This window comes from Alexandromys fortis, unplaced genomic scaffold (genome assembly GCF_014885135.2).
Source record: "Alexandromys fortis isolate MF-2015 unplaced genomic scaffold, M_Fortis_MF-2015_v1.1 scaffold_14, whole genome shotgun sequence".
In the NCBI taxonomy this organism is placed as follows: Eukaryota; Metazoa; Chordata; class Mammalia; order Rodentia; family Cricetidae; genus Alexandromys; species Alexandromys fortis.
Genome location: NW_026067910.1, coordinates 19,544,474 through 19,567,645, shown reverse-complemented (window position 1 = coordinate 19,567,645; position 23,172 = coordinate 19,544,474). Strand labels below are relative to the sequence as shown.

Below are 23,172 nucleotides of genomic sequence, written 5' to 3'. Positions count from 1 at the left end.
CATAAGTCCTGGAGCTCACCTGTCCTAGGTTACTAGACAGAGGTGGATACTTATCTAGCTCCCACTGCCCTGGGTTTTGTCACTAGAGCACATCACTAGGGAGCCAGGATATGGCTCCAGGTGGCTTTGTCATTGATAACCTGCTTTAAGAGCTTTCTCCCAACAGACAGGAGAGACAGCACAAGGAACAGGTTTTGAACTGGAGTCAGAGGTTCCCAGATCTTTAATGTCTCAGAACTTCCTTCCCTCTACTGAACCCAGTTTTCAGGTCAAGGCTGTTGGCTGTGAGGGGAAGAGGGAAGCCCCATATGACTAATCCCTACCATCACGCACTCAGAGTCAGCAGAGCAGGTGGCCTAGTACACCATGTAAACAACCCAAATCCAAGGAATGACTCATAAGATGGAGGCACTGATGATCAATGATTGACAGGGAGAGTTTATATAAGCTGAATAGGGCTGTAAACCTTCAACTATCAAAGCACTGCTTCAAGGTCAATCTTAATTCATCTGGACCAGGGATTCTTAGCCTATGGGTCACGACCCTTTTGGATCAATTTGTAACAATGAAAATACATCCTGCATATCAGATATTAATATTACGATTCGTAATAGCAACAAAATTACAGCTATGACGTAACAAAGAAAACGACTTTATGGTTGAGGTCACCATACATGAGGAATCTGTATAAAAGGGCCACAGCATTAGAAAGGTTGAGAACTATTGATCTAGACCCTATCCACTCCGTTTGTTTCTTTAAGAAAACTACAGACATTGTAAACTATTTCCTGTCTAATTTTTAAGTGCTATCAACTTTAAATGTATGATATATCTCTCTCTCCACTCACTCACTATAAAACTACATGTTAACCCTGGGTTCCTATGCCAAACACAGAACTTGGGTGCTGGATCATCTTATGGAAAGTGGGAGCACGTGACACTTGAAGGCACTTGTCTGGGAAGCGGACCAGGGACCCAGATCAAGCAGCCCAAGGTAAAACTTAAGAAACAGATACACAGGGCTGGAAGGATGGCTCAAGTAGTGAAGAACACTGGGACAGAATTCAGATTCCAGCATCACAACTATCCATAACTCCCGCTCCAGTGGGTAGATCCAACACCTGCCTTACCCAAACACATACCCTTAGGGACTCTGGGCACTTGAACATACATGTGTATACACACACACACATACATGGTGGGGGAGTCATACATATTCTCCCACACCAAAATGGAGTTGTGTTTGTGAGTACAGTGTACAGGTCTTTGCTTCTGTGCCACCACCTCCCATGATCAGTTACTCCCCGGGTCTGAAACGGTGTCTTACCAGGACTCTCTAGGGAGCATGGTCAAAGGTGTTTGGTGGGAAGCATCACCTCAGCTCCCTAACACCCCTTTATTCAAAAAGTCTAGATTGTTTGCCTGGGGGCAAACACCCCAGCTCCTGGCATAAGCTCCCTCCCCTGGTAGTTGCCTCAGTCCAAACTCCACTTCTGAGAAAGCCTGCCAAATGGTGACCCCTCCCCAGGGAAGGTCAAGACCACGCCCCCCAGAGAATGAACACGTGGTCTCCGGGTTTCATGTGGTCTCCCCTTCTCTCTCTCTCTTCCCCTCTCCTTGTTTTCCCAGCTACCCGGGAGCACTCCATTAAACATGGGCATCTTTTAATTTGGTCTTATTCGGTCTGACTGGGATTATTTGCATTGGCGGAAAGGCTTGTCTAAGAGAAAATCCCTAACCAAAGGGACTAGCTGGTCATCATGGACCGATGACAATATTTGAGCCCCCCAAGGTCTCTCTAGCCCGGGGAAAGCCCCTTGAGCTTGAGATGCTTCTGCACACCAAACCCTGCAGTGCCCAGTTACTGCCTCTGTGCCATGCAATCCTTCTAACAACTTAGGAGGGACAGGACCATGGGAATCTCTGCTTGACCCCACATTCAGCAGGAGCTAAACTGAGCAGACTGAGATCAACTCCCTTAGTACTGGTGTCTCCAGGTGACCACAGAAGATAGGCTATGACAGACAGGCAAGGAATAAAGGATCAAAACTCTTAAGCTCACCAAACTTCTATATGCACCTATTTATCAGCTGACCCATACAGTGATGGGACCAGCCTTCAGGGTCACAGGGCCTTAGGACACCACTGGTCAATCAAAGGAGTACAGAAAACAGCATTCCAAAGCCTGAGACAAGACCATCATCATCCTCCAAAATGTCCCAGATACAGTACCCAGCCCCAATGTCTCAGAACTGCCTATGGTAAGAGCTGGTCCAATATGACTGAGATTACCAGCCGGATGAATGCAGCACTCTGATGGCTTACCTGGGTGAGATCAATCCAACTGCAGGCACTTGAAATTAGACACTCTTTCCCTTCTACGACAGAGTAAAAACAGGAAGACAACACCAAGCAGACAACTGTTCCACCTGTAGAGGAATGGGCCACAAAGAACATGGACAGCCACCAGGGCCAGAGACAACAAGCAAACAGATCACTCCCAGTTAAGGCACAACCCTGTATACACCTTGAGTGTCCCTCCATGACAGCTATAATACTAGACTAAGCCTCCCGTTCACTCCTGCCTCATCCAGAAAGCCCCATTCCTCTCTGTCCAAACAGCCAAAAAGCCCAGTTCCGCATTCTTGGCAGCCATGCAGCTCCTCGCCTGAGGCTGCCAGCAGCCCAAGATCCCACCTAAAGTGGTCAGCTTTTGATCATACTTGGCCACAAACCCAGCTTGTGGCAGACACATCATCACCACCTTGCCTACAGGCTATATAACCTCCCCATTTTGGTTCGAGCACATGACCTCTCCAACCCAATCTCTGGGACTGGAGGGCTCACCCAGGAGTGGCTTTGCTCAAATAAACTTGTTCTTCTATTTTTTTCAATTCTGTCTGATCTGGCTTACTTCATCGGTGGAGAAACCTATTAACATGTTATAGAAAACCTATTAGCTCCTAAAAAGAAAAGAAAAGAAAAGAAAAACCCAAAAATTTAAACAGAGAACTACCATAGGATCCAGCAGACAAAAGCAAGACCCTGAACAGTTATTTAGGACGCACTCTCATCTAGCAGCGTTACCCACAAGTCTAGGTACAAAGGTGGGGACCACTCAAGTGTCACAGATGAGCAGATAAAGAAAATGTGCCACTCACTCTGAAAGGACATCCTGGCGCATGCTACAACACGGATAAACTTAAACCCAGCACGTTAAGTGAAATAAGTCAGCCACAGAAAGATAAATATTGCCTGATTCCACTCAAAAGACAGAAGGATATTGCTGTCCACAGGTGCTGGGGCAAGAGGGAAATGGGATGCTCCGTTAAATGGGGAGTTATCTTGGACGATGAGGAATTTGGGTAGTGGTTTCACACAAAGTGAATATTCCATGCTACTGAACTACACAGCTAACCTTAGTAAAAACAGTCAATTTCATGTCGGGTATAGTACCACAAATGCACGCTGAAGTCTGTGGTGATCTGCAAGAGCAGGAATAGCATAATCTATCCAGTAGCCACCTCTCCCTTCCCCTAGACCCCTTCCAGTCTGAGGTCTACGACCAGCCCATACAGCCTGACCAGCGTCTTTGACAGGAGAAGCATCAACCCCCTAAGACTACAACAAATCACTACAACAACAAAACCACCAGGTGCTTACTGTTCCCTCCTGTCTGGAAGAAGGAGCCCAGATAAGGCTTGCTCACTTGTATTATAGGTCAACACAGTCACCATAGCCACAGTGAGTCACCATAGCCACAGTGAGTCACCATAATAAGAGCTGGGGTAGGTTCTCTGGGGCTAGGCAACACACCCAGTCAGCAATGCAAACTTTGGGGGAGGGGAATGCTAAGGACCTGATTTACGCATGTAGGTAACAGAGCATGAGGTCCAGCTGGTAAGCCATTAGGGCCCTAAGAGGTGACTCAGTTTACTCCTACCCACCACACCTCTTCTTTCCAGTTACGGATGGAGAAACTGACAACCAAGGAGGGGAAGTGGCATGCCACCATGACACAGCAAGGGACCCAGCCCAGAGCCTCTTGCTTCCCTGACAAGTGCTATGATGCAAAGGGCGTGGCGTCAGCACAGGTTCAGGGCTCCCTGAGGGACCCTCTTCACCTGGATGCTTCCTTTTACCAAAGGCTCTGAAGGAGTAAGAGTTCTAGCTGGGCTCCACGCCTGAGGCAAGGGTCGATGAGGTGAGAAGACAGACCAGCGCTACCAAAGATGATTTCACACAAGGGCAAAGAGGTGGTCTAACAGAGCCCAAGGACTGAGCACTGCTTACGTAAGTAGACAGCAAAAGATCACAGGACATCTGAACAAGATCTCCAATAAGAGCAGGAGAGACCAAAACAAGAGACGGCTCAGAGGGGAGTGAGCCACGGAGAAGTAAAGGGAGAGAGTACAATTAGTATGCTCAGAGACACAGAGAGGCAGCTACCCATAACACAAAACCAAAAGAAAACTCTGTACACACAGAACAGTAAGAAAGCAATAAGCTGTGTTCAGAAACTGAAAACAGAAGAGATTAAAGTCTCAAATTTCAAGAGATCAGTAGCAAATACGTGCGTGTACAAAGAGAATGAAAAACAAAGCACGACATTTAAGAGAAAGGTTAGAAAAGCAAGTCTGGGGAAATTCAGAGATAAAGAGCAACAAACAGAAAGCTGGCTGTAGTGAGCCACGCTTGTAATCCCAGCTCTCAGCAGCAGAGGCAGGGGGTTCTGGAGGCCAAGGGCCTAGGTATATAGTGAGTCTGAGGTGCGATCTTATCCTGAAAATAAGCAAGCAAGCAAACAACAGGAGCCAGGGAGAGGTTTTAGCCAATAAAGTGCTTTCTGCAAAAGCACTTTAACTGGCTAGGCACAGTGGCATATGCTTAGAATGTTGGGGAGGTGGAGGCAAGTGGCTCCCCGGGGATCGCTAGTCAGCCAGCCAGCCAGTTGAGCCTAGATAGAGAACACTAGATTTCACTCAGAGATCCTGAGCAACACCTGAGGCTGACTTCTGGCCTCCACATACATGTGCATGTACTCTCACACACACATGAAAAACATTAACAATGACAAACAAGTATAAAAAGATGTGGGAACACGTATTGGCTTTGTGGGAGCCTAGGCAGCTTGGATGCTCACCTTACTAGACCTGGATGGAGGTGGGTGGTCCTTGGACTTCCCACGGAGCAGGGAACCCTGATTGCTCTTTGGGCTGACGAGGGAGGGGTACTTGATTGGGGGAAGGGGAGTGAAAGGGGAGGCAGCGGTGGGGAAGACAGAAATCTCTAATAAAGAAATAAATATATATATATACACACACATATGTGTGTGTGTGTGTGTGTGTGTGTGTGTGTGTGTGTGTGTGTGTGTGAATATCAGGATCTAAACAATGTTTCTCAATTTGGGGGCCATGACCCTCTGGGTTCAACAACTTTTTTATGGGGTCACATATTAGACATCCCGCGTGTCAGATATTTACATTACGACTCATAACAACAGCAAAAGTAGAGTTACAGAATAGCAACTGTTAGGATTCAGGCACTATGCTGGTCTGGCCTGTCATCCGGGAGGATGCACCCAGGCAGAACCCAGGGTCCTAATCTGTTTACAGGTACAAAAGGTCCCTTTCAGAGACAAGTCCTGTCTACTCCTGCTCTCTTCCTTTCTGCCATTTCTTTGAGGAGGCAGTGTTCTGTCCTTCTCTTCCCCTTTCTGTCTGTCTCTCTCCCGTTCTCTTGTTCCTCCCCCATTCCCTTTATCGCAACTCCACATTTAAGCTCACCCACCAAGGCCCCAACTTGCATCATATTCATAAAAGCAACAAAAATAATTTTGTGGTTGGGGGTCATCACAACAAAGGAACTATATTAAAGAGTCGCAACATTGGAAATGTTGAAAAACAGTGATCTAAAATGATCCCAAGGGGGAGGGCAGGAAAAGCTGAAGCAAGAAAAGGATCAGTTATAGCACAAGAACTCTGTGAGGGCTGGGGATGGCTCAGTGGATAAGGACGCCGGCTGTACAAGCACGGACACACAAGTTCAAATCCCCAACCTCCACGTAGAAAGCTGGCCGTGGTACGTGTATGCCTGTAAGCCCAGTGCTGGGAGGCAGGGTGGAGAAAAGGGGATCCCTGGAAACCAGTGGCTACCAGTCTAGCTCCAAATTCAGTCAGTGATGGAATAGAACACTCTAGAGTTCTCTTCTGGCTTCTGTGTGCGCACACACAGGCAAACACGTTTATACACCACACACACACCGGCACACACACAAATAAAAATAACATCTATGATGATGATGATCTAAGAACACTGACTAGCACCCGAAGAGCTACTTTAAGTCAAAAGGACCACCTGGTGGCAATCCAATGTCTAAAAAGAAACCATCAGCAAAGCTTATCAACCTGACATAAGAACTCAGAGGCAGAGAAAAAGTACTATAAACTTTCAGAAAAAGAAAGGAGCCGAGGTTCTTCAGGGGAAAATGGAATAATACTGAGCTCCTCAACTACTACTCAGAACTATAAGGCAATAGCTTGGTGTGGGGTGTCCTTCTGTATATGTGTTGCTTTTATTGGTTAATGAATAAAGCTGCTTTGGCCTTTGGCAAGGCAGAATATGGCCAGGTTGGAAGAGATATAAAGAGAATAGGCAGAGTCAAAGAGACGCCATGTAGCTGCCAAAGACGACAGATGCCAGAACCTAACCGGTAGGCCGCAGCCTTGTGGTGATACATAGATTAATAGAAATGGGTTCATTTAAGCTAGGAATACACCTAAGCTCTTAACCAAACAGTGTTGTAATTAATATAGTTTCTGTGTGACTATTCAGGTCTGGGCAGCTGAGAAACAAACGAGCAGCTTCTGATTGCAAAGTGGTGCCCAACGTTATAGATCCACATAAGACCTAAAAAAGCTTAAGAACAAAAGGGGGAGCAGCCTCTGATTGAGTACATTAGCTCCTCTTCAACCTCACAATGGATAATAAACTTTTTCCAGCTTTCTGTTTATTCCTACAGCTAGCTAACTTGCCCACTACCAACAGGATGCCGCAGATGTTTCCAAAGGACTCAAAAATGAAGAGCACCCACCTCCCACTTGCTTTTACTAGCAATTTCTAAATTCTGACAAAATGAGAAGATAAATAAAGAAATAAAAAAAAATCCCACAGTGCAAGGGGAATATAACACAGAAAACTTAAAAAAGAAGACCCAAGATGATAGCTGAGTGACAGATGTGGGGTCAACTTGTCCTGCTCAGAACAACTGGTGTGCAAAAACTCAAGCCCAAGGGGAGGGGTGACTCACTGCAGGAACAGGAAGCTTGGTAGCCCCATACGTGAAACCACACAAGTTGCTAGGACAGCAGCGAGCAATACATTCTATAGTCATAATAATGCAATTAACACTGATATATGTATTGATTCCTTATCTATCCAAGCAGCACATCAGCAAGATAAATTAACGAACAGAACTATAAGCCCATCATTTAAATAAAGACATTCGTTAGGAAAAAGTTACCTACACAGAGAAGTAGACAAAGGAGGGGGGTGTGTCCAGAGATAGCGGGTTTCATTTTAAGCCCTTCAGATCAAGATAGTTGACTTTTCTCATTCTGTAAACCGCATGTTTTATAAAGCGGCAGTAAGTGCTACCTATGAAGGGGACCCTGACACCTAACTCAAAAATGGACTATTCCAGCACAATTGCAGTACCGTATTCAACAATTCTCTGAAAAACAAAAACTTTTTAGCTAAAAGCTGAAACACCATTTGTCCTCAGTGTTGTGCCCTTGCACCTGTCCCTGGCTTTTTGTTTTGTTTCTTTGTTTTCTCACCATCTGTGGCACAGGTAGAAGCCTGGTGGCACACAGACTTACAGGATTTTAAGGGCCCTCTTAAGGAAAGGATACCAAACACCTTCCTTTATGCCAAGACTATCAAGCGGTATGGCTTCTACAGCCCTCCCAGAGCCCAGTAGAGATGGAAGGGAGGATGGGAGGGATTGCTGATAATCTGATTCTGCCCCCTGCACTGGAAGAGGGCCCACTAGACTTCCCACGACAGGGGACTGAACACACAGGCAATCCTGTCTTCTACCATGGGTGGCAGGGAGAGCCTGAGAGGAAGGGAGGTAGTCCTAGGGCTACACAGGACATGAGGAGACCCACTTCTCTCTAGTGGATGCAAGCAGATCCAGACTCTCTGGGGTTCCTGGAACCCACCTATCCAGTCAACTGGTGCTTCATGAAGGTTTTTTAGCCACCTTCAGGAAGGTTCTATAGCTCAAAGTTGCTTCCTTGGGGAAACAGAAGGGATGCAAAGAGGATCTGTGACTTAAATATTTTTAGAAATGGAACAAGAAGGCTGGGCCCTCTGCTAATCCATGTTTAACCTCTCAGAGGCTCTTTCTCCTCTGAAAGGCACCTCCATACTTGCTTGCAACAGCGAGGGACAGAGGCTGAAATCAAGGCCTACAGGCTGCAGGGGCCCTGATCCAATACCACATACTCATTGTCCATTTATCCGCTCAGGAGCTTTAGTGCCTTCACACCCAGAAGACAGCGTGTTCGACTTTTCTGTAGTTCGGCGGCCAGCCATGCTGTCAGAAATGGAAAGGAAGTCCCTGGAGAACATACAGATCAATCGGGTATAAGATCTGGCGATGGATGAAGCTAGAGACAGAGACCCACACTGGAGCACTGGACTGAGCTCCCAAGGACCAAATGAGGAGCAGAAGGAGGGAGAACATGAGCAAGGAAGTCAGGACTGCGAGGGGTGCACCCACACACTGAGACAGCGGGCTGATCTAATGGGAGCTCACCAAAGCCAGCTGGACTGGGACTGATGGAGCATGTGATCAAACCGGACTCTCTGAACGTGTTGGACAAAGGAGGGCTGAGAAGCCAAGGACAATGGCACTGGGTTTTGATCCTACTGCATGTACTGGCTTTGTGGGAGCCTAGACCTGGATGGAGGGGGGAGGACCTTGGACTTCCCACAGGGCAGGGAACCCTGACTGCTCTTTGGACTGGAGGGGGGAGGGGAAGGGGGTGGGGAGAAGGAGGAGAGAAATGGAAGGAGGGGAGGAGGTGGAAATTTTTAATTAAAAATAAAATTAAAAAAAAAATCCTCTGTCAGACTGTACTAGGAGTTACACTGGAAATCTGAGGGGCAACCCAGTACCCTTCTAGAAGAATCCCTTCTCTGTTCCATCCCAAACACGATGTGAGAAGATATAGGAACACCCTAGCTCTTCCACGACTATAGAGTCCCACACCCTGGGATCATAGGGCACTAACCTCACCTATGTGGGTCATGGGTGCCATTAAGTGACTGATACAAGCCAGAGAGCCTGCGGCAGCATTCACCAACCCTGACTGCATTTTCTCAGGCACTACACAAAAAGCCCACAGAAGGTGGAGGCAGGCATTCAGCTCCCCACCCACACAGGAGGAATTAAAAATAGCAGAGCTGACATCAATCATTCTCCGGGCTGTGTAGCAGACACTGCCATCCAAGACTGTCTCCTGGGCTTCATTCTGGGCAAAGCTGGCAGGACAGTAGCCATAGCAATCACTAGGGCCTCACCACGGGGTTGAGCCTGAGCAGGCAAATCTGAAAGAACCTTCTTAGAAATAAAAAGCCAGTCCTCGGTGGCATTTGGATTGCTCCAGGATTCTGAACCACTGGCATTATTTCAGTCAATGGCTTAAAGGCCCAGGGAGCACGAGAGACCTGCCTGACTTCTCACGGCTGGCTGGGGACAACAGGACAAGGCCTACAACTGTATCTCTTGCCGTCTTGTCCAAAGCATTTCATCCCAAGATGCCAGTTGTATACTCCAGGCTCTCAATCCCACTCTCCCAGACTGGAGGTCAAGTTGGGAGACATGAAGGTTAACCTGAGAAAAGCAAAGTGAGAAAGTGATGGTGATCTCCCAACAACTGGCACATTAACCGAGTCAGACACAAGGTACCATTTGTTCCAGTGATCTGACTGGCGACAGAGAAACTGGGGCGGCCTGCCACAAACCTCATCTCTCATGGATGCGAGTAGCCCCAGCAAACATCAGCCTTAGTTCAGCCAGGGCATACGGGGCTGTTACCACGACAAGAGTATAGATCCCAGCGTGTTAACAGGCCTGACCTCTGCGAGGAGGCTGAAGAATCTCAAGCATCAACAAGGAAGCAAAGGCCTGCCAGCATGTTCCCCACCCAAGGGACAGAACTGCCCTGCTGAATGCCCTGCTGGCTTCTGGCTGCTACGATATACAGCGAGGTTCCCATTCCCTAACCTGTGCAGTGCCAACTCAGCCAATGCCAGGCACCAAGGAGAGAAGTGGGTGGTGTTCCCAAACCTTCTGTCATCTGTCAACCATCTGCCCTGTCTTGCTTTAGGAACAAAACACTCACTATAACCTGGCACACAGAAACCCCAAGAACTATGTTCCCAGTCACTCCACAAGCTCAGCAGTACCTGTCAGAGAATATTAAGAGTAGGCTCACCTGGTCAATGCAGGTAAAGAAAGCACAGAGACATCAGTACCCAAGCATGACCCTGGGGCTAGACACATCAGCACATCCTAGGCACCTGCCAGAATTAAAACACTCAGATATATATGCATACACAGAGACACAGTACATGCCCCGGTCAGACCTAGCGTCTAGAACTGTGTTTTATAAGTCTTACACACGCACAAGCTTGAAAACCACAGCCCTAGAAGATGCTTGAAGCAACATAATGTTGGGAGGCTGGTACCTGGACCACCATTTAGGAAAGTTGTAAAACTCAGCCTCTGATGTCAGAATAGAGGGAGAGAGGTAGGCCCTCCGTGATAAACGAATAAGCCAGAATCCTAACAGCAGGGATGGAGAAGGAGAAATCAACCAAAGTAGCAAGAAACAAGAAGAAAAGAAAACAACCTCCAAGTGTAATAAAGCAACAAAATAACACAGAATAAAATGACAGACAGCCACAACAGCAAGAATGTGAATTCCTCTATCAAAGATAGAAGCCTCCAAGCTGCCATGGCCTCCTGCCACCCCCTTTCTCTCCAAGACCAGACATGTGCTGATTATAAGAAAAACAAATTTTTAAACATAAATGATTTGAAATTCAGAGCAAGACAAAGACAGAAAAACTAAGCAAAAAGGAGAAGGGAATATTAATATTAAAAATATGCTGATGGTTGATACGTTTCAACAGATAAAGTACTTTGCTATGCAAACATGAGGGCCTAAGTTCAAATCCTTAGAACGCACATAAGGTGCCAGGTGTGGTGGCACATGCACCTGGAAGTGTAGATAACGGGCTTGCTGAGTGCTCAAGTTCCAGAGGCAGCGTGAGACCCCATCTCAAACATAAGGTACAGGGGACAATACCTGACACCAACATTTAAATCCCCATGTGTGCACAGCACAGATGCATACACAAGCATATGTCACACACACCAAACATACCTGCACACAAGCATGCACACATGCTCAAGGTATCTTAAGGACTTTTTCATAATCCTAGACCACAAACCAAGGACTTTTCCAGCTGTCTTTGTAGTTGTATGTCTTGTCTGAAAACACTGGCCTTAGAAAATTTCTAAGATCAGTTTAAGGGCAAGTAAACCAGGACACTCTAGTCCAGTCCACTGAGACAGAAAAAAGCAGAGTGACCACAGCACAGAATCTTCTCCTGCCATTTGGCCCTCTACACTTTTGTGTATTACTACATTGTCATTTCCCTTGGAGGACACGGAAAGTTCAATCTTGTTGCCTCACGTGAGGAAGGAAATGTGGTCAGTCAAGTTGAACCGGCCGTACATCCCTGGACACATAGGAAGAGGGCCCAACTGCAAGGGGTGCAAGGGGGGTAGGGCAAGAGGTCCTGCCCCCGTGATGGTATGGTCGGTTCTGCTATGGTTCTGCACAGTTTGTCCGCTAAAGGCCCACCTGGTGGAAGCCTGACCCTCTGTGGAATGGCACTGAGCTGAAAAGTGACAAAACCTTTAAGAGGTGAGCTGGGTGGGATGTGGACACCGGCTACTGTAGCACCAGCAGCCTCATCCTTTCTTACTTCTCCTTCCTACTCTGTCGTTCTATGATGCAGCACACACTGCCAGAACACTGGGCTTCCTTTGTCATTGGTTTATCAATTCTCTGTATTTGTTATCCACCTCCAGATGTTCTACTAGCATCAGAACACGGACTAAGACTTCCAGGTCCCTTCCCTAAAGTTTACAGGTGAGTCTCATTTTATCCACGCTTCCTAAAGGCCTGGCTGTGTTGAGGACAGGGTCCACTGGGCCACTGGCAGGAGAGGGCACTCGTAGTACCGGCAGGTTGAGAATCAAGACACAGCTACACTGGACAGAAAGCACAAGAGTATAGCTAGAAGTCTGCCAGGGCATTGCCTCTAAATGCCCGAGTCTTGCCGTTTTGTAAAATGTGTTTTATTGTCAGGTGGTGGGGGCGCACACCTTTAATGCCAGCACTCAGGAGGCAGAGGCAGGCGGATCTCTGTGAAGTTCGAGGCCAGCCTGGTCTACAGTGCAAGTTCCAGGACAGGTTCCAAAGTTACACAGAGAAACCCTGCCTCAGAAAGAAAGAAAAATGTGTTTTTATTAATTTTAGGGCTGTAAGGAAAGAGATTACCCCTACCTCTTTGTTATTTCTTCTCCTAAAATATAAATAATATAACCCCGAACATCAAAGACCACACAGTACAATCCATGAAGCAGGCCTGAAACACCTGTCAACTCCAAACATGATAAATTACAGTGAAAATTATTTTGGTCTGTTTTTTGTTTTGTTTTGTTTTGTTTTGAAGATAAGGACTCACTATGTAATCTAGGCTGACCTTAAATATATGGTCCAGGTCGGTCTTGAATTCATCAACCTCCTGCCTCAATCTTTCAAATACTGGGATTACTGGCCCATGCCACCACAATCAGTTGTACAGTGAGAATTTCCAATATACCTCTTAGTGATAAGAAAAAGTCAAGTTGAATTTGTAGGTACACTTTAATATAATGTAGTCAACCATAGAGGATTTAATGCAGTCTGAGATGTTTACTTGCTCACTAATCACAGCCCACTAAAACCAGGACCAGTCAATCATACAGCCCACTAAAGCCAGGACCCAGTTACAGTCCACTAAACCCAGGACCCAATCACAGCCCACTAAAACCAGGACCCAAATATGAAGCAGTAGTCTCTCCATGACACGACACTGTAAACGGAGGAGCTTTTCTGTCCTGATCACCTGGTCTCAAATAAACACACAAAAGCTTATGTTAATCACAAAATACTTGACCTATAGCTCAGGCATATTACTAAATAGCTCTTACAATTTAAACTAATCCATTTCTATTCATCTATATTTTGTCACATGGCTTGTGGCTTTACCTGTCCCCTAGCATTTTGTTTCTCTGGCAACTGGATCACACGTCTCTCTCTCTCTCCCTCCCTGACTCCACCCTTCTTCCTCCCTTTATTTTCAGTTTGGCTTTCTAAAGTCAAACTTAGACTTTTAGTCAAACTTACTAAAGGCAAAATCAGATTTATTATTAACCAATGAGAGCAATACATATTCATAGCATACAGAAGGATTATCCCACATGACCAGCTTGGAAATTCAGGACTGTTTTTTTTTAAATAATTCCCAGATCATAGCAGATTTACAGAGACCAAAGGACAATGAAAGGTGGGCACTTTGTATGTGTGGTGGTTTAAATGAAAACAATACCCATAGGGAGTGGCATTATTAGGAGGTGTGGCCTTGATGGAGGAAGTGTGTCACTAGGGGTGAACTTTTAGATTTCAGATGTTCAAGTCAGGCCCAGTGTCTCTCTCTCTTCCTGCTGTCTGCTGTCCAGATGTAGAATTCTCAGCTACCTGTCTAAGCACCACATCTTCCCAAGCGCTGTCACCATGATGATAACGAACTAAGCCTATGAACTGTAAGTCAGCCCCAAGTAAATGTTTTCCTTTATAAGAGCTGGGAGGATAAAAGCAAACAACAATAACAAAAAAAGAGTTGTGGTTGCGGTGTCTTCACAGCAATAGAAACCCTAATTAAGAAAGTACGGAAATCCATCTGCTAGCATTATACCCAAAGGGCAGTGTTGAGCATGATGGGCTTCTCAATGACAAGAGAACAAAATAAACTAAAGAAGGAATGGATAAAAGTTGAAATGGCTCTTGAACAGAAAAAAAAATAATAAACGTATAATTAAAATTCTATTGAAAGTAGCTAAAATCCCATTTCTTGATTGAGAGAACTTAAATATATTCTGGAGCATTCAAAGTAGACAGTTTCTTTGCCCCAACTCTACCTCAAGTCAATAAAAACAGGAAAAGAATTCACTGTGCACTAACGAGGAAAAGATTGAATAAATTATGGTAATTCTGTACTGAGAACATTCCACAGCTGCTGACCTACAGCAACAGTAACCCAGACACTGTCCCAATAACCAAGTCATACACAGAAGCTGCGGGATGAGGTACAGGGACTGAGGCCATCCACAGTCCACTCTCCTCAGGTGAAAAAGGACCAACACGGGTGAGCTCTCCCGTCCTTTCACACAGTGGCTCTCATGAGGCTCTGCACACATCTGCTCCAGCTGTTCTTTCCGGTCACTGGCCATTGCAGCAATGCCGCCGGTGACCCCTCAAGTCTACCGAAGCAAGACAACCCTGGTTCCTGTGACTAGCTCCTCGACTGCTCATTTTCGTTTACTCAGTTATTCCAGGGAGTTCTTGAACATCACCATGCCCTTGGCTTCAAATATAAATATAACTTAGACAAAACTGCCCAGGTTATATTGTCTCTAGCCTAGACACTTCCCCCAACTCCTAGAATCTCAAAACAACTGAAATGCAACATGAAAGAAATAGAAGTTAATGACCTTCCCAAGCTGGTTCTCATCTGGGATATCCAGGGGGCAAATCTAGTGTTGTTGTAGGCTTGGAGGTCACTGAAGATGGCTATCAGGGCTTTGTGGAAGCCCATTAAAGGAAAGCATTCTTCCAGATAAAAGATGGATTCTACCTCTGGCCCTGGGCAAACAGATGACATTTTAATCTGCTCCAAAGATTAGATCACTAAATGCTATAGTGGGCTTGTCAATCACCTGGCCAAGAAACCAATGCCTCAGGAATGCTAATTCACCCTAAGTCATGATTAGGAGGTGGGAGGAATTCCCTTAGTGGAGGGTACTTAGCCCCTGTGCAGTCACCCACAGAGCTTCCATCAGGTAGCCCTGTGACCTTCCACCTTTTTGCATTACTCAGAAAAGGACAACTTTCCCCCTTGTTTCCTCTCCTTTTCTCTCAAATACTGGCCAAAGCCTGGGCATGTTCTTCCAGATTCTCTGAGCTTTCTCACCCTTTTTTCTCTAAAGCCTCCCTCCCCTCCTGCCATGCGGCTGCTTGTCTGCCATGAGGCAATTTGCTGACCCGTTACTGAACCTGTTTTCTTAAAAGCATGACTTCTCTCTTCCTCATCTCCATCCCTTCCTCCTAGCAACTACTGAAATTCAGTTTTCCTGATCTGTTGTTTTTCTTTCCAGCTCTAATAAGGATGTCCTTGAGCACCCTTCCAAGTCCCTTCCTAAATTCTTTTATTAACGAACTGGCTGGACAAGCAGTGGGGACTCAGTAAAGATTTCAACAGAAACATGCCTTGTCACCTAATTCCTAAAAATAACTGTGCCCTTTGTGGTGGACGCAGCAAGCTCTCGTCCCTTAACGCTAGCCCTGCCCCCCTTACACATCCCTTTCCCCCCCAAAATGCTTCCCACACCAGGCTTCATGTGCCTGCTTGCCTGATCTCCCTGTAAAGAGTTTCTAGTTTCTTCTCTACGCCCACCCTGAATTCTCATCCCTCTGTCTTGCAAGCCAGCCTCCGCCGGTGGGCTCAGGTCCCTGAGCCCCTCAAATGTCTTCTTTGCTGCCAAGACAGTGGGACCTTCAAGAGCACAATCAAAAAACAACTACCACTAATGATCAAAGAGCCAGCCTTGACTGCGGCACGCTTCACTTTCAGCTTCCTGGTTCCTCGGAGACATGGTGGCAAGTCCACAATATCAACAAGACCATCACCACTCTCGCCCATCTGCAAACCCTTCCACAAACATCTTGTCATCTGACTCTCTGTTGGAGGCAACCATTTGCCAGCCAGAAAACTGGGACATGTGGCTACATGGCTCATTCCCGGTTAGCCGGCAGATAAGACCTGCCTTCCAATCCTCTAATTCTTTTCTATTACCTTACACGCACGGGTGCTGTGCCTGCATCTATGTATGTTCACACTAACATGACTGGTGCCCGCCAAAGTGGGAAGAGGACATCAGATTCCCTATATGTCATAGATGGCTGTGAGTGGCCATGTGGGTGCTGGAGATCAAACCTGGGACCTGGTTTGAATAGAGAACTGTCCCCATAGGCTCATGTTTGAATAGCTGGCTTCCAGTTGGTTGTTCAGAAGGATTAGGTGTGGCCCTGCTGGAGGAAATACGTCACAAGGGGCAGGCTCTGAGGGTTCAACATCATTCTGAGTTAGTTCTCTCGCTTCCTACTTGTAGGTCAGAAGACTGAGATGTGAGCAGTAAACTGATTCTGCTGCTGTTTGACTTTGCTGTACCATTATAACTCTAACACTCAGAAAACATAAACGCTTTTTTATAAATCACTTTAAGTGTGGCTTTTCTCCCCAGCAATAGAAAAACAACTAATATCTGGTTTTTTAAGTGATTTACTTATTTTTATCTTATGCACACTGGTGTTTTGCCTGCATTCCTGTCTGTATGAGGGTGTCAAATCCCCATGAGCTGGACTACAGACAGTGGTGAGCTGCCATGTGGATCCTCTGGAAGAGCAGTCAGTGCTCTTAACTGCTGAGCCATCTCTCCACCCCCTAATACCTACTCTTAACCACTGAACCAACTCTCCAGCCCCTGTCCCCTAATTGTTCAGCTGTCCTCACCCTATCCTTTCTCACATCAGTGTAGGCAGGATCATCAGAAGCTGACCACTCCACTGTACAGCCAGTCTTCTCCCCATGACCCTGGGACCTTTATTTCATGAGTTACACCAACATGTCTGATGTGGGCTAATTTAGAGGTTAACAGGTTTCATTCCAAAGCTCAAAAATTCTTACAAATGCCAACTCCCACCAGGGAAACCTAGATCTCACGGATCTTCAGAGCTGTCCTATCTGGGCACCACTCAAAATCCCGATGGTCTAGAGGGACAGTGGGTTCGTGAACAGCCACACCCAGACACTCCCATGTCATGGGATCAAGTGCCACGAATTGCTTCAAACTGCTTCGGATTCAAGAGGGAGAAAAACAACCAGGAAGGGAAGAAGAGAAAGCCTCAGGCCTTCTGGGAACAAGCATGCAGTCCCACCCAGCCTGGGTTTCTCTTCTGTCTTCCCCTGGAGAGTTCCTTTTCCTGTCATCCCAAACTACCTTCCTGGGTCACAACACCCAAGCAATCACTGATCAATCAAACCCTTTGAAGCAACTGAACTGAGATGGCCCTTTCTCTTTTCCCTGTCATGGCTACAAAAAGAGCTCAAACAGCTGACTTGCTTGTTTTTGTTTTAAACAAATGTTTCAATTCTATCTGTTTGTGTGTCTGTGTGTGCACAGGTATAGGTAAGCCACAACTTAGAGGAGTCAGTTCCCCCTTTCTACTATGTGAAAACACAAGATCAAACTCAAATTGGAAGGCTCAGTGGCAGATGCCTTAGCCACGGTCTCATGTAACCAGGCTGCACTCAAATTCACTATGCATCCCCAGGAGGATGCTCAGGGGTAATTACATTTCCTAATTTTGTGTGCATGTGTGCACTGGGGTAGGGGAGTGCACACCAGCTTTCCACTTACGGAAACATCTCTCTAGCCCCAAATTCATTCTGTATCTGAAACTGGCTCTGAACTCCTGGTCTTCCTGCCGCGATCTCCTGAGTTCTGGGATTACAGGTGTGAAACTCCACACCCAGGTCTTTCAGCCTCTCTTCGTCCCCCTCAGCCTGGATGCATTTCTCCTTCACTTCCCCCCATTCTCTGCCCATCCTACAGCTCCAATACTCAGGCCACAAAGACATTACTTTCTTGCCTGCCTCTCCCCCAGTTGAAATTTCCTGAACGTTTCAAAGGGAAGGCTCATCATAGGCACTCTGAAAGACCAAGAGGTAATCCAGAAATAGTCTCTGTGCTCCAAAGACTGGGAGCAGCACAGGGACAAGACACCTGGTCACAAATTCCTTGAATCCAATGACAGAGTGAAGGAAAGAACCCATGCCTTGCCCCTCCTACTAGGAAGCAGAAGCCATTGGAATGGCACGTGAGTAAGAAATGGGCAAAAGAGAGGAAAGATGGCAGAGCAGTGTGGGCCGAGACAGGGCAGTTCAAGCTGGCTACACCTCTGCTCTTGCTGTCACTGGCTGCATTTGATCACTAACATGCCAGACCTTGCCTAGTGTGTGCCATGCCTAACCTGAGCACCATCCAACTGGGATGCACCAGTTGTGACCTGTTCTAATGGTCAGTACCTGAGCATTGTAGAACTGTTTAAAAAAAAAATTAACGTGCTGGGCAGTGGTGGCATGAGCCTTTAATCCCAGCACTCAAGAGGCAGAGGCAGGTGGATCTCTGAGTTCCAGGTCAGCCTGGTCTACAGAGCAAGTTCAGGACAGTCAGACCTACACAGAAAGAACCTATCTTTAAAAAAAAAAAAAAAAAAAAGTAAGAAACAAACAAAACAAAAATCAAACAAACCTCAAGGGGCTAGAATGATGGCTCCGCAGTTAAGAGCAATTGTGTACCCATGTGGCAGCTCATGACTGTCTGAACTCCAGTTCAAGGATATCCAAGGCCCTCTTCTGACCTCCAAGGGTACCAAGGGCACTAGACATCCACATGGTTCAGACATACATGCAGGGAAAAAAAAAACATACACATAAAACAAAATAAAATATTTGCTAAAAAAAAAATGTAAGCCCGACAGAGGTGCCACATGCCTTTAATCCCAGCACATGGAAACAGAGACAGGTGGATCTCTGTGAGTTCGAGGTCAGCCTGGTCTACAGAGCGAGTTCCAGGACAGACTGCAAAGCTACACAGAGAAACCCTGTCTCTAAAGACCAAAACAAATAATAAATAAAAAAATTTAAAACATTAGCTTGCTGGGCAAGGTAGCACACACACTTAAGCTCAGCACTCAAGAGGCAGAGGCAAGATCTGAGTTTGAAACCAGCCAAAGCTACATAGGGAGACCTTATTTCAAAAGGCAAAAAAAAAAAAAAAAAAAATCAACAACAAAAAATTAACTGGCTGAATCCTCACAATAAGTCAATGACACATGAATTATAATTATCCTTATTTTATGGATGAGGAAATCAAGGTGCGGAGATTAATGACGGATGGGGAGGGATGGAAGAATCCAAAGTGGGCACCCCTGTGTTACACAGACTGACTGCCCACAGCTCACTTGGCCTGGTTAGAGAAGCACCGAAGGAACGGCCCTGTTGTTAATCCTCCTGGAATTCTCAACAACAGAAGCAAGGAAATAAAGCACAAAGGGAGCAAGCTGAGGGTGAGCAAGGCAGTTAGTTGGCCCTGCCCTATGAGGCTCCAGGCTTGTCCAACCTTTTGACAACGACACACTGTCATCTTGTAAATTTACACCTGAGGAAAGCTCAATCCAGTTTAAAAAAAAAAAATTGATTTTGGTTAGGGCTTTTTTTCCTAACTTTCTTCCCTCACTAATGTAGCCCCAGGGCACGCCTGCTCCGAAAGTCCCTACTGAGCCAGAGGGCAGGGCAAGGCAGCAGGGAGCAGTTAGTGGAGGCCTATGAAGGAAGTAGACGATTTAGGCTGACAATCCCGAGGTTCGGTCCGAGAAACACAACCTCCACAGACGCCCACTGACTATCGGGCAGGGATTGAAATCCCCAGAAAGAATGTGCCTAGCTTGAATTTAGCTATCCCTCCCCCACATCTGTTTGCTACCTAGTTACGCCTGAGCCCACGGGAAGTGGAGAACCAACCCCAAGAGTTCCTCGGGACTCTGGAACGGGGGCGCAAGCGGGGGCGCAGGGATTCTAGCTGGATAAACGATAAGGAAGGCAGGCAACAGAGCACCTAGCACGATCCCTCATTCTCCGGACCGCTTGAAAACCTGCCTTATATAAACCCCGGGTGGCAGGTCCAGGAACCCGCGCTCTGCAGTTCCGGAGCAAAGTTCCCAAAGACAGCCTTCTCGGCCGGCTAGGCTCGGCTAAAGCTTCTCCCGGAAGAGCACCGAACTGAGGAGACTACAACCACCCTCAAGCCCGCTGAGGTCCCCAGGCTCACCTGCTCTGACTCTGCCCAACTCCGGGCCCTGGCCTCAGGCGACCCTCGCACTCCGCACCGAGCGCGAACACTCAACACGCGCAGGCAGCCAGCTGGGACCCTCACTCACCTGTCACCGGGGACCTGGGCGCTGAGTTCTACTTGGAGCTCCTTCCCACTGTCGCTTTTCCTTTTCCGGATACCGACCCGCGACCGACTGCGAACCACTGGAGGAGCCCGCGGGGCGGAAAACTCTACGGGCGCGGTCGCCTTAAGCGCACCGGGGCGGAGCCACGTGGGAGAGGAGGGGCCTCTCTGGAGGGGCGGGGTACGTGGGACCACGCCCACAGGTGAGGTCTGCGGTCTGCGCTCCAGCCGGGCTCAAAAGGAAACCCAGCGCCTGCTCGCTGTGCAGAGGCGCTCTAGATCCCTAGAGAGTGAGACATTCATCCGGCTGTATGCTTATAGACATCTGACAGTGAAGAAAACTTTAAGAGGTCACACCACGTGTACTGTTGGAGAAACTTCATAATGGAAAACATTACCAACTGCCTCAGCCGGGAGATCAGGGCCAACATCAACAGTGATTTTCTGTCGTATGGTGTCTTCCTCTCAATGACACATGATTCAGTGTAATCGTGCAAAAACGTCAGACAAGCTCCACTTGAGGAATTCACGACTGTCCAAAACTGTCAAGGTCATCAAAACAAGGGAAGCCTGAGAAGCTGTCCCATCAAGATATAAAAACTAAACAATGTGACATCTTGAATGGGATCCTGGGGCGGGGGGTATTTTAGGTTAAAAAAAAAAGACATTTGAACATTTTAATAACAATACATCAGTATTGGTTCATTCATTATATCAAAAATACTAGTATGTTAACGACAGGAGAAAACCCTATTTATGGTAACTCCATGTCTCATCTTCCTAATCTTTTCTATAAATCTAAAAGTATTCTATAAGTAGTGTTTGGGGTTATTTTGGTTTTTGTTTGTTTGTTATTAGAGAAAGGTCGTGTAATAAAAACATGATTGTGTAAGAAATTTAAATGATAAAAATTGAGAGTCCTCTTTTTTATTTATCCCCATCTCACATTTAGGCACCTCCTTCCAAATGTCTGTCCAGCACCATCTATGTGTGCATTGCTTAGCATGCTTAAGTAAACGGGTTGTTTATAAAACCGGATTGCAATAGTTTTTTCCTCTCTGTATCTTGTGGAGTCTTCAGTGGGCGCCCCTGGATCAGTCAGGTTCTTCCTAAGGACTACACAGTATTCTCCCCACCTGGTGTGTGCTTCTTTCAGTGCCGACTTTTGACTTGCAAATACGTCATTAGTCATTTGTATTTCTGGAGCCCAATGAACACTAGGAGCAGGAAGGAGCCCTAGTAGCAGGCAGGTGCTTGGCTGCAAAGAGGGGTGGGACCTCCTGGCTACTGCCACACAGACCAGTCAGTCAGCTCTCTGGGGCTGTCATCACCACGTATGGCCACGCTATCTCCTCTCTCTCTCTCTCCCTCTCTCTCTCTCTCTCTCTCTCTCTCTCTCTCTCTCTCTCTCTCTCTTTCGCGCGCGCGCGCGCGCACACACACACACACACACACACACACACACACACACACACGCACCCCTGCAGGCACAGCTCCTTCCAGATTGGATAGCTTACTACCGACAGGAATGGGTGGGCAAGTGGGAAACTCAGGCCAAGACCAGGAACTGCTCTATTATATTTATGAGGACCTTGGACTCATGGGAAGTTCGTCACCAAACCAACTCAGTACTGTGGAGAGATTAGAATTCTGCAGATTCAAAGGCAAATTACTTTATCATTGGTTAGTTTTTGCATTCCAGAACCCCCATTCTTTATGTGAACTAGCATCTCATGATAATAAACAAAAACCTCTTAAAAGCTATTAATTTAGAATTAACATCTTGTGGCAATAAATAAAAACCTTAGAAGCTATTAACTTAGCTTCCACAGATCCACGAACTAAGAATGTCATCAGATAGCATCTTGGGGCTATGACTTGTTAATCCCAAAGATTTGAGGAGAAAGACCACCAACCAAAATCATCATGACCAAATTAATTAAAACCAGCTTTTAAAAAAAAATTGTGTACAGGGGTGTTGGGAATAATCATAAGATGAGCCTCTCCAAAGCAAATAATTCCAATCAGACCAAATAAAAGATGCCCATGCTTACTGCAGCGCTCCCTGGTGGCCAGGAGAGCATGGGGGGGACCATGCAAAACTCAAAAACCACATGTTCCTTTTTTTGGGCAGCAGCCTAAAGAACCTGTGGGAGTGGTCCTGACCCAGTGCTTGGCCAGACTTTCCCAGAGGTAGAGTTTGGAGCAAGGCAACTCCCAGGGGGGGGAGCTTCCAAAGATGGTTGCTGGGTATTACAAGGGGCTTTGTCCCCCAAGGCAGGGTTCAAGAGGTCAGCCTCGGACTTAGAAAAGATAAGGACTTTTATAGCGTAGGGATAGAGGGTTTTCAAATGAGGGGTTTGGCAGGCAAATAGGTGGGGTTACAGGAGCAGAACTAAGTATAAGAAGTTGGTCACAACAACTTCCTGAAACAAAAACATGATTGTAAGGTGGTCATAACTGTTATGCCCAAATCCGCGAAGTCTCCACAAAAGCCAACAAGGAGACTGAGTCCCGTATGTAAAAGCAAAGAGCCTTTATTTTAATCAAGTTTGCAAACTCGGTCTCTCCACATGTCTAACATATTAGAATAAAAGGAGAGCCCTGAGCTCAGTTAGAATTGGGTTTTTATAGTAGTAAAGGTGGGGGTGAGGGAGCCAGGGCTGTTATACAGAGAAGCCCTGTCA

General features: G+C 46.6%; 1 protein-coding gene across 2 annotated transcripts in view; it reads right to left on the bottom strand.

The window, feature by feature from the left end:
• Anxa11 (annexin A11) overlaps positions 1-20,634 on the bottom strand; it is a 43,659-nt gene extending 23,025 nt beyond the window's left edge. Inside the window, exons 1-2 of one of the 2 annotated variants that reach the window (XM_050138039.1) lie at positions 20,469-20,624; positions 2,326-2,429 (exon numbers count right to left, since the gene is read on the bottom strand). The gene's annotated coding sequence lies outside the window, so the exon portion shown is untranslated. Of the gene's footprint in view, positions 1-2,325; positions 2,430-20,468 lie in introns of both variants that reach the window. The other variant, XM_050138038.1, reaches the window with a different exon arrangement.
• Between the last annotated feature and the right edge of the window lie 2,538 nt (positions 20,635-23,172).